Source organism: Budorcas taxicolor, chromosome 17, assembly GCF_023091745.1.
Source record: "Budorcas taxicolor isolate Tak-1 chromosome 17, Takin1.1, whole genome shotgun sequence".
Taxonomy (NCBI): Eukaryota; Metazoa; Chordata; class Mammalia; order Artiodactyla; family Bovidae; genus Budorcas; species Budorcas taxicolor.
Genome location: NC_068926.1, coordinates 28,006,335 through 28,020,561, shown reverse-complemented (window position 1 = coordinate 28,020,561; position 14,227 = coordinate 28,006,335).

Sequence of the window (14,227 nt, the reverse complement as noted above, 5' to 3'; positions counted from 1 at the left end):
GCACAGAGTCGGACACGACTGACACGACTTAGCAGCAGCAGTAGCAGCAGCAAGGAATATATATATGTTTGTGCGTGCATGCTATGTAGCTTCAGTAATGTCCAACTTTTTGTGATCCCATGGACTGTACCCTTTCCAGCTCCTCTGTCCATGAGATTCTCCAGGCAAGAATACTAGAGTGGGTTGCTGTGCCCTCCTCCAGGGAATCTTTCAACCCAGGGCTCGAACCAATTCACATCTCCATTGACAAAAGTGTTCTTTACCACTAGCATCACCTGGGAAGCCCTGCCATATGTGTGTGTGAGAGAGTATTACACATTATGTTATTTTATTTAATCCTTATTCCTGATAAGTCAGTTTAAAATTCTTCTTCCCCTTATCATTTATAACGCAATGTCACATTTCTTGCTCTGTTTTCTTTAAAATATTTACTGCTATCCACCTACTTTTCTTTATATCAACCCCCACGAGGGGAAGGGTTTTTGTTTCTCTTGTATACAGAAGCATGCTTCCACATTTGAACAGTCATTACGTACTTGTTGGATTAGTAAATGTAGAGACAGTTTTTCAAATTCATATGCTATTATATCATTTTATGAGAGGTGTCCTTTTGTTTTTGTCCTCTGAAATTTTGATGTACCATTTTTATAATCTAAATATAAGACAAATCTTACTATATTAAAATTTCACTGGTGATATACTAACAATTACAAATATTACATTTTTATTACAACACAAACATCATTTGCATTTATTTAACAAATATATTATGCAAGGAAGTAGAAAGTGGTCAAGAGGACTTATGGGGAGGTTGTAATATAATCAAGCATATTACCTGTCATTAAGAAGCACAGTAAATGTAGAGAAATAATAATGTATTGCATATAAATAATTAGAATGTAAGACAAAAAATTGTATCATAATCCGATGATGCATACAAGTAATGGCCTTCAGACATAAAAGTCTTTGTTTCCACACATGATTTGTGCTTGATAAATTCCACTAAAATATGTGCTTGCTAAATAAATAGATTGCACTTTATAGTTCTCACTGTTTGACAGTTTTAAATTTAAATGCAAGTGAAAACTCTACAGGGTTTACAGAGATTAGCAGAATTAAAGTAACTTTCATTCTGTTTCTTAATATTTATAATTGTTGTGTTTTTACTTATTTTGAGCCTAGTCTTTATGTTTAAGAATATTAGTATCATTGTGCAAACAGAAAGCTTAATCATCCTAAATGGGCCCAGTGTGTTCTCGAAAATGAGCACAGTTAGTTGAGTCCAGAGTTCCTTGACTGACTACCTAACTGGAAGTGATTTGAATTAACTTCTGTATAGAAAATGACATTTCTTGTAGGATAAGTAAAAAGTGTTATTGTGAAGCTGTACACTCTCTAATAAGCTTACTTAATCAAAATATATGGTATAACAGAAATCAAATTGAAAAGAGCTGTAAGAGAAGTGCCATTTATTCTGAAACACAGGGTGAACTTAGGCTTGACAATAATGTTCAAAAGGTGAGTATTTTGACTTTTGTCCCCTAACCTCACTCTCCTTAGTGTATAATCTTTCAGCCTACATGTTTGTTCAGCAATGATCTAATTTCCATGGCTAGGGGAAATTAGTCCCTGGCAATGCAGAAGCACATCAATTCATGATTTTGACAGATTTCAATAACTCCAGGGAAGGATAGAGTTGCCTGTTACTGACATTATCATTAGTCATTCCGAAATGACTAGCCAAGGTGTCATTATCTAAGACTACACAAATAGGTCAGCAACCTGTGATCTTTCCTAAATCAAATTGCATGTAACACACACTCATAATACCATGCCATTCTGTTTCCTGTCTTTATCCTGGCTACTGTAGTTGGCAAATTTCAACTATTTACCTTGTTCATGTTATTTTCCAGGCAACACTTATATACCTGGGTTCAAGATTTTGGAAATTTTTCCATTTTTGTCTTTTAGCGTTTTCATTTATTTGTAGTATGCATTTGACCATAGATTTGCTGTATATATATTTCATGAAGAATCTTGTTTCAGTGCTTTGCACTATTCAAAGGGAAAATAATGGTTCTCATCCATCATTAAGGAGATTTAAGTATATGTGAAGTGACGAAAGTGAAAGAGGAGAGTGAAAAAGTTGGCTTAAAGCTCAACATTCAGAAAACGAAGATCATGGCAACTGGTCCCATCACTTCATGGGAAATAGATGGGGAAAATGTGGAAACAGTGGCAGACTTTATTTTGTTGGGCTCCAAAATCACTGCAGATGGTGATTGCTGCCATGAAATTAAAAGACGTTTACTCCTTGGAAGAAAAGTTATGACCAACCTAGATAGCATATTGAAAAGCAGAGACATTACTTTGCCAACAGAGGTCCGTCTAGTCAAGGCTGTGGTTTTTCCAGTAGCCATGTATGGATGTGAAAGTTTGACTGTGAAAAGAGCTGAGTGCCGAAGAATTGATGCTTTTGAACTGTGGTGTTGGAGAAGACTCTTGAGAGTCCCTTGGACTGCAAGGAGATCCAACCAGTCCATTCTGAAGGAGATCAGTCCTGGGTGTTCTTTGGAAGGAATGATGCTAAAGCTGAAGCTCCAGTGCTTTGGCCACCTCATGTGAAGAATTGACTCATTGGAAAATACTCTGATGTTTTGAGGGATTGAGGGCAGGAAGAGAAGGGGACGACAGAGGATGAGATGGCTGGATGGCATCATGGACTCGATGGACGTGAGTCTGAGTGAACTCCGGGATTTGGTGATGGACAGGGAGGCCTGCCGTGCTGCGATTCATGGGGTCTCAAAGAGTCGGACATGACTGAGCGACTGAACTTAACTGAACTGAAGTGAACTATATTTACATACAATAATATAATTCCATATGGACAGTCATAAAATCCACAAGAAAAGTACGAACTGATATGGATGTTCAGATAAAAAAGAGAAAATTCTTGAAATACACAATGTTTGAGGAAAAAAAATTTTATAATTTGACTGTAGCCTGGAAGGGAGCTTCAAAACCAATTGATTATTGCCCTTTTATTACCTTTAAACTTTGGTGGAAAAATTTTGAGGGTTAGTATCTTAAAATTACTCAGAAGTATAGAAATCAATGAGTAGAATGTAACAATTTTGTTTTCATGATATGGAATCTTGATTATTGTACCTTTTGGAAGTTTATATATGGGAAAAGAAGCAACATCATTTGTTTGGAAGCTGTACTGATTCATGGGTTTAAGTCACTTTTATATGTATTGGCATGTGTGTATGTATATGTGCTTAATCATGTCTGACTGTAGCCCACCATGCTCCTCTGTCCATGGGGTTTTCCCAGCAAGAATTCGAGAGCAGGTTTCCACTTTCTACTCTAGGGAATCTTTCCAACCCAGTGATCCAACCCATGTCTCTTGCATCTCCTACATTGGCAGGCAAATTCTTTACCACTGACACTTGGGAAGCCCATATATATTGGCAATGCATTTAAAAATATTAAAAATAGCAATTTATCACTAATAATAAACCCAGTGAGGACTACTACAACTATTCAGTTTTATGTGACTTGCTTTTTAATTTTTAAATGTTCAGTTCAGTTCAGTTGCTCAGTCGTGTCCGACTCTTTGTGATCCCATGAATCGCAGCACGCCAGGCCTCCCTGTCCATCACCAACTACCGGAGTTCACTCAGACTCATGCCCATCAAGTCAGTGATGCCATCCAGCCATTTCATCCTCGGTCGTCCCCTACTCCTCCTGCCCCCAATCCCTCCCAGCATCAGAGTCTTTTCCAATATATCAACTGTTCACATGAGGTGGCCAAAGTACCAGAGTTTCAGCTTTAGCATCATTCCTTCCAAAGAAATCCCAGGGCTGATCTCCTTCAGAATGGACTGGTTGGATCTCCTTGCAATCCAAGGGACTCCCAAGAGTCTTCTCCAACACCACAGTTCAAAAGCATCAATTCTTTGGCACTCAGCCTTCTTCACAGTCCAACTCTCACATCCATACATGACCACAGGAAAAACCATAGCTTTGACTAGGCGGACCTTAGTCGGCAAAGTAATGTCTTTGCTTTTCAATATGCTATCTAGGTTGGTCATAACTTTTCTTCCAAGAAGTAAGCGTCTTTTAATTTCATGGCTGCAATCACCATCTGCAGTCATTTCGGAGCCCCCAAAAATAAAGTCTGACACTGTTTCCACTGTTTCCCCATCTATTTCCCATGAAGTGATGGGACCGGATGCCACGATCTTCATTTTCTGAATGTTGAGCTTTAGGCCAACTTTTCACTCTCCACTTTCACTTTCATCAAGTAAAGACCTTCCTCTTCACTTTCTGCCATAAGGGTGTTGTCATCTGCATATCTGAGGTTATTGGTATTTCTCCTGGCAATCTTGATTCCAGCTTGTGTTTCTTCCAGTCCACTGTTTTTCATGATGTACTCTGCATATAAGTTAAATAAGCAGGGTGACAGTATACAGCCTTGATGTACTCCTTTCCCTGTTTGGAACCAGTCTGTTGTTCCATGTCCAGTTCTAACTGCTGCTTCCTGACCTGTATACAGATATCTCAAGAGGCAGGTCAGGTGGTCTGGTATTCCCATCTCTTTCAGAATTTTCCACAGTTCATTGTGATCGACACAGTCAAAGGCTTTGTCATAGTCAATAAAGCAGAAATAGATGTTTTTCTGGAACTCTCTTGCTTTTTCCATGATCCAGCAGATGTTGGCAGTTTGATCTCTGGTTCCTCTGCCTTTTCTAAAACCAGCTTGAACATCAGGAAGTTCACGGTTCACGTATTGCTGAAGCCTGGCTTGGAGAATTTTGAGCATTACTTTTCTAGCATGTGAGATGAGTGCAATTGTGCGGTAGTTTGATCATTCTTTGGCATTGCCTTTCTTTGGAATTGGAATGAAAACTGACCTTTTCCAGTCCTGTGGCCACTCCTGAGTTTTCCAAATTTTAAATGTTACTTTCTTCAAATATCTTTTTATATTGATGTCTACCTTCTAACAAAGGTTTATTTCTCTCCCACCTCTCCAGCATTTCTTCTTGTTTGTTTTCCTGGATTTTCTTATATTCCAAATATACAGAAAGCCCTGAGTTTGCTAGCCTTAGCACTCTCTTCTTACTCCCAACACTCTGTAGGTACTTGAATTGATTTTAGTATTTTTGATCACTATTGATGTTGATAACTCCTAAATCTCAGTTCTAACATAGACTTCACTCTTGAATTTTATGCTTGAGTGTCTGTTCAAATGGACCTCATGGATCTCAAGCTCAATATGTCTAAAAAGAAAATCATATTTAAAATGCATTTTTGAACTGACATATAGTGATTTTAAATGTTGTGTTAGTTTCTCGTGTACAGAAAATTGATTCAGATATTATATATACATATATATATGTATACATAATATGTACATAGGTACTGCTGCTGCTAAGTCGCTTCAGTCATGTCCAGCTCTGTGCGACCCCATAGATGGCAGCCCACCAGACTCCACTGTCCCTGGGATTCTCCAGGCAAGAACACTGGAGTGGGTTGTCATTTCCTTCTCCAGTTCATAGGCACATATATATAATTTTCCATGCTTTTTTCCATTGTGGTTTATTACAGGATATTGAATTTAGTTCCCCGAGCCATACCGTTCCCTGTGCTGCTTATCTATTTTATATATAATAATTTTTATCTGTTAATCCCAAATTTCTAATTTATTCTTTCCCCACCCTCTTTCCTCTGTCAATCTGTTTCTGCTTAGTACATAAGTTCCTTTGTATCATATTTTAGATTTCACATATAAATGATATCATATGATATTTTTCTTTCTCCTTCTGACTTACTTCACTTGGTATAATAATTTCTAGGTCCACCTCTGTTGTTGCAAATGACATTATTACATTATTTTTTATGGCTGAGTGGTATTCTGCTATATGTGTGTGTATGTGTGTTTATATATACATATCAGTTCAGTTCAGTCGCTGAGTTGTGTCTCTTTGCAACCCCATGAATTGCAGCATGCCAAGCCTCCCTGTCCATCACCAACTCCTGGAGTTAACGCAAACTTTTGTCCATCGAGTCAGTGATGCCATCCAGCCATCTCATCCTCTATCACTCTCTTCTCCTCCTGCCCCCAATCCCTCCAAACATCAGAGTCTTTTCCAATGAGTCAGCTCTTTGCATGAGGTGACTAAAGTACTAGAGTTTCAGCTTTAGCATTAGTCCTTCCTAAGAACATTCAGGACTGATATCCTTTAGAAGGGACTGGTTGTATCTCCTTGCAGACCAAGGGACTCTCAAGAGTCTTCCCCAACACCACAGTTCAAAAGCATCAATTCTTCGGCGCTCAGTCTTCTTCACAGTCAAACTCTCACATCCATACATGACCACTGGAAAAACCATAGCCATGACTAGACGGACCTTTGTTGGCAAAATAATGTCTCTGCTTTTGAATATGCTATCTAGGTTGGTCATAACTTTCCTTCCAAGGAGTAAACGTCTTTTAATTTCATGGCTGCAATCACCATCTGGAGTCATTTTGGAGCCCAAAAAGAGAAAGTCTGACACTGTTTCCACTGATTGCCCATCTATTTGCCATGAAGTGACAGGATTGCATACCACAGTCTTAGTTTTCTGAATGTTGAGCTTTAAGCTGACTTTTGCACTCTCCTCTTTCACTTTCATCAACAGACTTTTTAGTTCCTCTTCACTTTCTGCCATAAGGGTGATATCATCTGCATATCTGAGGTTATTGATATTTCTCCTGGCAATCTTGATTCCAGCTTGTGTTTCTTCCAGTCCAGCATTTCTCATGATGTACTCTGCATAGAAGTTAAATAAACAGGGTGACAATGTACAGCCTTGACGTACTCCTTTTCCTATTTGGAACCAGTCTGTTGTTCCATGTCCAGTTCTAACTGTTGCTTCCTGACCTGTATACAGATTTCTCAAGAGGCAGGTCAGGTGGTCTGGTATTCACATCTCTTTCATAATTTTCCACAGTTTATTGTGATCCACACAGTCAAAGGCTTTGGCATAGTCAATAAAGCAGAAATAGATGTTTTCTTGAACTCTCTGGCTTTTTCCATGATCCAGTGGATGTTGGCAATTTAATTTCTGATTCCTCTGCCTTTTCTAAACCAGCTTGACCATCTGGAAGTTCACGGTTCACATATTGCTGAAGCCTGGCTTGGAGAATTTTGAGCATTACTTAATTAGCTTGTGAGATGAGTGCAATTGTGCAGTAGTTTGAGCATTCTTTGGCATTGCCTTTCTTTGGGATTGGATGGAAAACTGACCTTTTCCAGTCCTGTGGCCACTGCTGAGTTTTCCAAATTTGCTGGCATATTGAGTGCAGCACTTTCACAGCATCATCTTTCAGGATTTGAAAGAGCTCAACTGGAATTCCATCACCTCCACTAGCTTTGTTCGTAGTGATGCTTTCTAAGGCCCACTTGACTTCACATGCCAGGATGTCTGGCTCTAGGTGCATGATCATACCATCGTGATTATCTTGGTCATGAAGCTCTTTTTTGTACAGTTCTTCTGTGTATTCTTGCCACCTCTTCTTAATGTCTTCTGCTTCTGTTAGATCCATACCATTTCTGTCCTTTATTGAGCCCATCTTTGCATGAAATGTTCCCTTGGTATCTCTAATTTTCTTGAAGAGATCTCTAGTCTTTCCCATTCTGTTGTTTTCCTCTATTTCTTTGCATTGATCGCTGAGGAATGCTTTCTTATCTCTCCTTGCTATTCTTTGGATCTCTGCCTTCAGATGCTTATGTCTTTCCTTTTCTCCTTTGCTTTTCGCTTCTCTTCTCTTCACAGAAGAGAAGGCCTCTTCTCATTTGTAAGGCCTCCCCAGACAGCCATTTTGCTTTTTTGCATTTCTTTTCCATGGGGATGGTCTTGATCCCTGTCTCCTGTACAATGTCACGAACCCCCATCCATCATTCATCAGGCACTCTATCTATCGTATCTAGAGCCTTAAATCTATTTCTCACTTCCGCTAAGTCAAAGCTGAATGCTTTAGTGGTTTTCCCTACTTTCTTCAATTTAAGTCTTAATTTGGCAATTAGGATATATATATTGTATTATGTTGATATAAGTGTGTATATACACACACACACACACACACAGACACGCACACACACACATCACTTGTTCCTTATCCATTTATCTGTCAATGGACATTTAGGTTGCATCCCTGCTTTACCTATTGTGGATAGTGCCTCTGTGAACATTGTGGTTGTGTGTGTTTTCCAGTTAGATTTTTCTCCAGGTATATGCCCAGGGGTGGGCTTGCTGGATCTTAGGACATATGGAGAGGGTGTGAAGTAAAGGGAACCCTCCTGCACTGTTGGTGGGAATGAAAATTGGTGCAGTCACTATGGAATACAGGGTGGAGGTTCCTTTAAATACTAAAAACAGAGTTGCCATAAGAAACCTACTTTCTATACTTTATACATTTACTCCACCCACATAATTTTAAATCTCCGCTAATGGCCTCAGAATATTGTCAATGACCTAAACTAGAAATCAGAATTTAATCAAAAAAGCACCATCTCCTAATTTTCCACATTCACTTGCTCACTGTCATTGTTGATATTACCTGCCACATATGCTTTACATCAGTCTATCTCCAATGACACTGTATCTGGATAGTTACAAGGTGTGTGACTCTGTTACAATCGATGTTACATTCTCCTTCTTTCATTGTGGTAACCAAACAGTGTCTTTACAATATAAATCTTATGTCATATCCATACCCATGCACAGTCTAAAACCACTGGGGCTGGTGCATGGGGATGATCCAGAGAAATGATATGGGGTGGGCGGTGGGAGGGGGATTCAGGATTGGAGCTTGTATACACCCATGGTGGATTCATGTCAATGTATGGCAAAACCAATACAGTATTGTAAAGTAAAATAAAGTAAAAAAAAATAAAAATAAAACCATAAGGATTTTTTTTTGGTGGGGGGATGGGAGGGCTTGGCACACAGAGTCCTCTAGGACCTAGTTCCAATCATAATCTATGCCTCCTCATTTCTTATATCTTGTGTCACAAATATACTGAATTATAGTTCAAGCAATTACCTGGATGCACTGTGTTGTGATATGCTATGTTATGTTACTGAGCTTTTCCTTTTGCCTGACACAGTCCATTTTCTCTTTATTTTTTCTAGCAAACTCCTACTTGTCATAGGGTAGTCTGTTCCCTGGAGACATCTACCTTAGTTTTCCAGTCAGATTTCACTTCTTTTATTGCTCCCTTATGCCTACCTGCATATTATTCATTATGACTGTTGTGTCAGCAGAGGTTTCCCCAACATTTCTTTCCACAGAACTTAGTGCTATGTGTGTCTGGCGTACAGTATATTCTTATTTATAGTTTCTTAAGCTTTCCAGGTGGTGCTATTGGTAAGGAACCTGCCTGCCAGCGCCGGTGACTTAGGGAACACAAGTTTGATCCCTGGGTCAGGAAGATCCCCTGGAGAAGGGCATGGCAACCCACTCCAGTATTCTTGCCTAGAGAATCCCATGAACAGAAGAGCCTGGTGGGCTACAGTTCACAGGGTCGCAAAGAGTTGGACACAACTTAAGTGACTTGCATGCACACATGCTTCCAAGCATATGAATGATTAATTTAATGGTTCTTTTTTCTTAATAAAATAAGTTAGTAAAACATCTTTGAGATCTAATCAGGACTACTTCCTCTAGAGAGAAAGCAAAAAGCAAATGGCTGGCTGAGTTGATGTAACTAAGCCAAATCAGGTTTCTCTTTAGAAAAAGGAAAGGTGATAAAGAGAACAGTGAAAAGACAATTAATAGTATCTGCCACAATGGCATCATTTTCATGATGACTCCTAAGTGATATTGAATATTTATGACATTGAAATTATAGGAAAGGTGAAACACCACTTTTATTACATATATACATATATAAGTGTATATGCAATACATATCTGTTGGGTGTTCTTATATTTTATAATATATCATAAAATATTCTTTCAGATGTATGTCAGCTGTCTCCCACTACTAGAGAAAATAGACTTCTAAATAAAGAGAATGTGGGGAGGAGGCAAGCAGTAATATTCTGGTGGTGATTTAGCGGCTGAGCCAGCTGATGCTCAACTATTCATCGAGAGAACAACTCTTGAAGAGGGTTATGAATTAGGCTGGCTGAAACTCAACAAATCTAGAGAAAAACAACAACAACAGCAACACAGATTTAGCCAAGAGGAAGTAAAGGACTGAGCACTGTTAAAGACTTAATGAAACAGATGGCTCATTGTTCTACAGTGGAGCCACTACAATCAAGTCTGTTGTTAACCCATTTTAACGACTTATGTATTGATGTTTCAAAAGTAGACTCTAGTCCTAGAGAATCTATCAAGCAGTGACCATTTTTGTCCTGAGCAGTTGACTGATAGTGATGAACAGACCCTACTTAGAAGAGTAATGTGCAAGGAGCTCTGTGTTTATTTTATTTAATCTGAGATACTTTAATTTCTATCTTGGATAAATTTCTTGGTACAAGATTATAAAAACAGAGTGGAAAAATATATTAATTAGTGGTCACCAGTTTCCATGGTGGTAAAGTTGAAATAGCTGCAAATTATGATATCTTTAATGTTTGAGAATAAACAGTGTTATTCAATGTTATAAAGTGTTACATCATTTTATAATTCATTTATCATATAAATACTAGCAAGCGTAGTTTGGCCAGACCAACTTCCACCCTAGGCTCTGTTCACAGGGAGGTATATCTCTCTGTTTGGTTAAGATCAGGATGACATTTACATGCTACAATTAGAAACTTATTGACAGGTTAGTGTGCTCCAGAATATTTTGCTGTGTTTTGAATCTTTCTTTTCACCAACCTTATAATTTTAATTGTTTTTAAGATGAGTTTTATAATAATTAATAATACATTGTTGAATGATTGATATTAAATATAATATTTATGTATTCATTCAGCCAATTTTTTTCTGAAATGGATGATAGAGTCAAGCACAAACCCCTTTCTTTGCCATGAATATCAAACACAATTCTTTTCTGTTATATAATAACCCAAAATAATTGATTTCATTTGTGCCTTTTAATGAAAAGGAACAGTGTCTTGAGGATGTGGAGTTCTGATCAGGTGTTGATGTTTGGGGCTGCTTCCCTTGTCACTGCTCTATAACTTTCTTTTTTTTCTTGCCCAGCGTTTTCTGGAAGAGGCCATCTGTACTTATTATTTGCACTTTCACAAGTGCCATTCTTTATTCTGAACACTCTTGATTTTGCCTCAGCCACTGTTTTGAATTTATCTTACTTAGTTCTTCAATTTATTTAATTGCCAAAAACAAATGTTTCTTTTCAGATGCTATCAGCTTGAAATCTCTGATACATTCCTATTAGTCCCTGGCTTTTTGTATCTTTTCAAGTGAGAAGTGCTGTAGCCCCCTTTAAAGACTCCACTTCTCACCTTCCCTGAGCCAGCCATTCAGGTGGTTTATCAGGTTCAGATCTCCAGTCTTTGAAGTCCAGCATCACTGCTGTGAATCTGGTTTTCATTTTATATTATTTTTTTGTATGAGTCCTAAAGAGTCATGTACCTACTAAGTTCCAGCTTCCTAAAGTGTTTTATTTGTCTAAGAGGCTCAGACCCCTGTTCTGATTCCCCTAGTTGGAGGTTTTTGGGATTAGCATTCTAAATATACATCTTGCCATTAGTACTAGTGGTAAAGAATCTACCTGCAAATACAGGATGTGCAATGGTGCAGTTCAATGCCTGAGGAGGGAAGATCCCCTGAAGAAGGAAATGACAACCTGCTCCAGTATTCGTGCCTGAGGAATCCCATGGATAGAGGAGTATGGTGGGTTACAGTTTATGGGGCTGCAATGAGTCAGACACAACTGAGAACACACACACACACACACACACAGCCTTTATGTTAATCTACAGAAGAATCCCTTTGGAGTATCTTTTTCATAATGCATATCCATGAGCCCTTCTGAATTGGTAGTCTGAAAACGGTAAGGCCAATAAATAAATAAATTTTAACAATTGTCTTAAAGTGATTGTGATTTGCCTGTCTTGGAAGGTACTCAGAAAACAAACAAGTTGGCAATCAGACATTAACTAGATTGCTTTTTTAAAAGCATTTCTAGTTGCTCGTTAGTGACCATCACCTACCATCTTTATTTCTTGCTGTGTCCCTGATTTGAAAGCAAGTGATTTCTCATGTTAAAATGTCAAAATCAAACTGGTTGCCATTTTGTTAACTCTTGTCTCATTTTATTGCATTGTATAAAGTATTCTGAGCTGTGGTTGTCTGACCACAAGTGGATTGAACAACAAGGGTATTAATTAACCTTCTTGACAAAATGTCCAGGGGTTGCCGTATTAGGGTTAGTTTGGTGACTCAGTACTGTTACTGAGGACTCAGTTTCTTCATCTTTTTTTTTGCTATTTCATCACAAGTATGCTAATCGTAACACAGCAGTGGCCACAGAACTGGAAAAAGGCAGTTTTCATTCCAATGTCAAAGAAAGTTAATGCCAAAGAACATTCAAACTACCACACAATCCCATTCATCTCACATGTTAGCAAAGTAATGCTCAAAATTCTCCAACCCAGGCTTCAACAGGACATGAACCATGAAATTCCAGATGGTCAAGCTGGATTTAGAAAAGGCAGAGGAACCAGAGATCAAATGCGAACATTTGTTGGATCATCAAAAAAGCAAGAGAGTTCCAGAAAAGCATCTACTTCTGCTTAATTGACTACACCGAAGCCTTGACTGTGTGGATCACAACAAATTGTGGACAATTCTTAAAGAGATGAGAATACCAAACCACCTTACCTGCCTCCTGATAACTCTGTATGCAGGTTAGGAAGCAACCGTTAGAACTGGACATGGAACAACAGACTGGCTCCAAATCAGGAAAGGAGTACATCAAGGCTGTATATTGTAACCCTTCTTATTTAACTTATATGCAAAGTACATTATGAGAAATGTGAGGCTGGATGAATCAGAAGCTGGAATCATGATTGAGGGGAGAAATATCAATAACCTCAGATATGCAGATGACACCACCCTTATGGCAGAAAGTGAAGAGGAGCTAAAAAGCCTCTTGATGAATGTTTAAGAGGAGAGTGAAAAAGTTAGTTTACAACTCAACAATCAGAAAACTAAGGTCATGGCATCTGGCCCTATGACTTCCTGGTAAATAGATGGGGAAACAATGGAAACAGTGACAGACCATATTTTGGGGGGCTCCAAAATCACTGCAGATGGTCACTGCAGCCATGAAATTAAAAGACACTTACTCCTTGGAAGAAAATCTATGACCAACCTAGACAGCATCTTAAAAAGCAGAGACATTACTTTGCCAACAAATGTCTCTCAAGTCAAAGCTATGATTTTTACAGCAGTCACATATGGATGTAAGAGTTGGACCATAAAGAAAGCTGAGCACGGAAGAATTGATGCTTTTGAACTGTGGAGAAGACTCTTAAGAGTCCCCTGGACTGCAGGGAGATCAAACCAGTCAATCCTAAAGCAAATCAGTCTGAATATTCATTGGACTATTTGCTGAAGCTGAAACTCCAATACTTTTGCCACCTGATGTGAAGTACTGACTCACTGGAAAAGACTCTGATGCTGGGAAAGATTGAAGGCAGAAAGAGAAGGGGACGACAGAGGAAAAGATGGTTGGATGGCATCACCAACTCAATGGACATGGGTTTGAGCAAACTTCATCAGTTGATGATGGACACGGAAGCCTGGCAGTGCTGCAGTCCATGAAGTCACATAATTGGACATGACTGAGCGACTGAACTGAACTTACGCTGATACTTATTTTCAAGCCTTTAAAGGTATAAGACAGGAAGTCACACATAGTTAAAACAGCTATCAGCTTTGGGGATTATGTGCTCTATCATGTCTATAGGCAGGAAAAAGGAGAGGAGCGTTTTCACCATGTTGCTCTTTATTTTTATATAGGAGACTTCTTTTTTTTTTTTTTAGAAACATCCCAGTGGACTGCTTCATATGTCAGTGTCCCAAAGCAGTCTTATCTGTTCATCCCGATGTGTATCTTGTATTGTCTCTCTTTAACTACATATATAAAAGTACTCCCTATAAAATAAAAATCTGTAAGAGCTCACAATGAGGTGCTCTATATTTTCTGGAGGTTAATTTTCAAGGGGAAAATTCACACCATATTTGTGCATATATA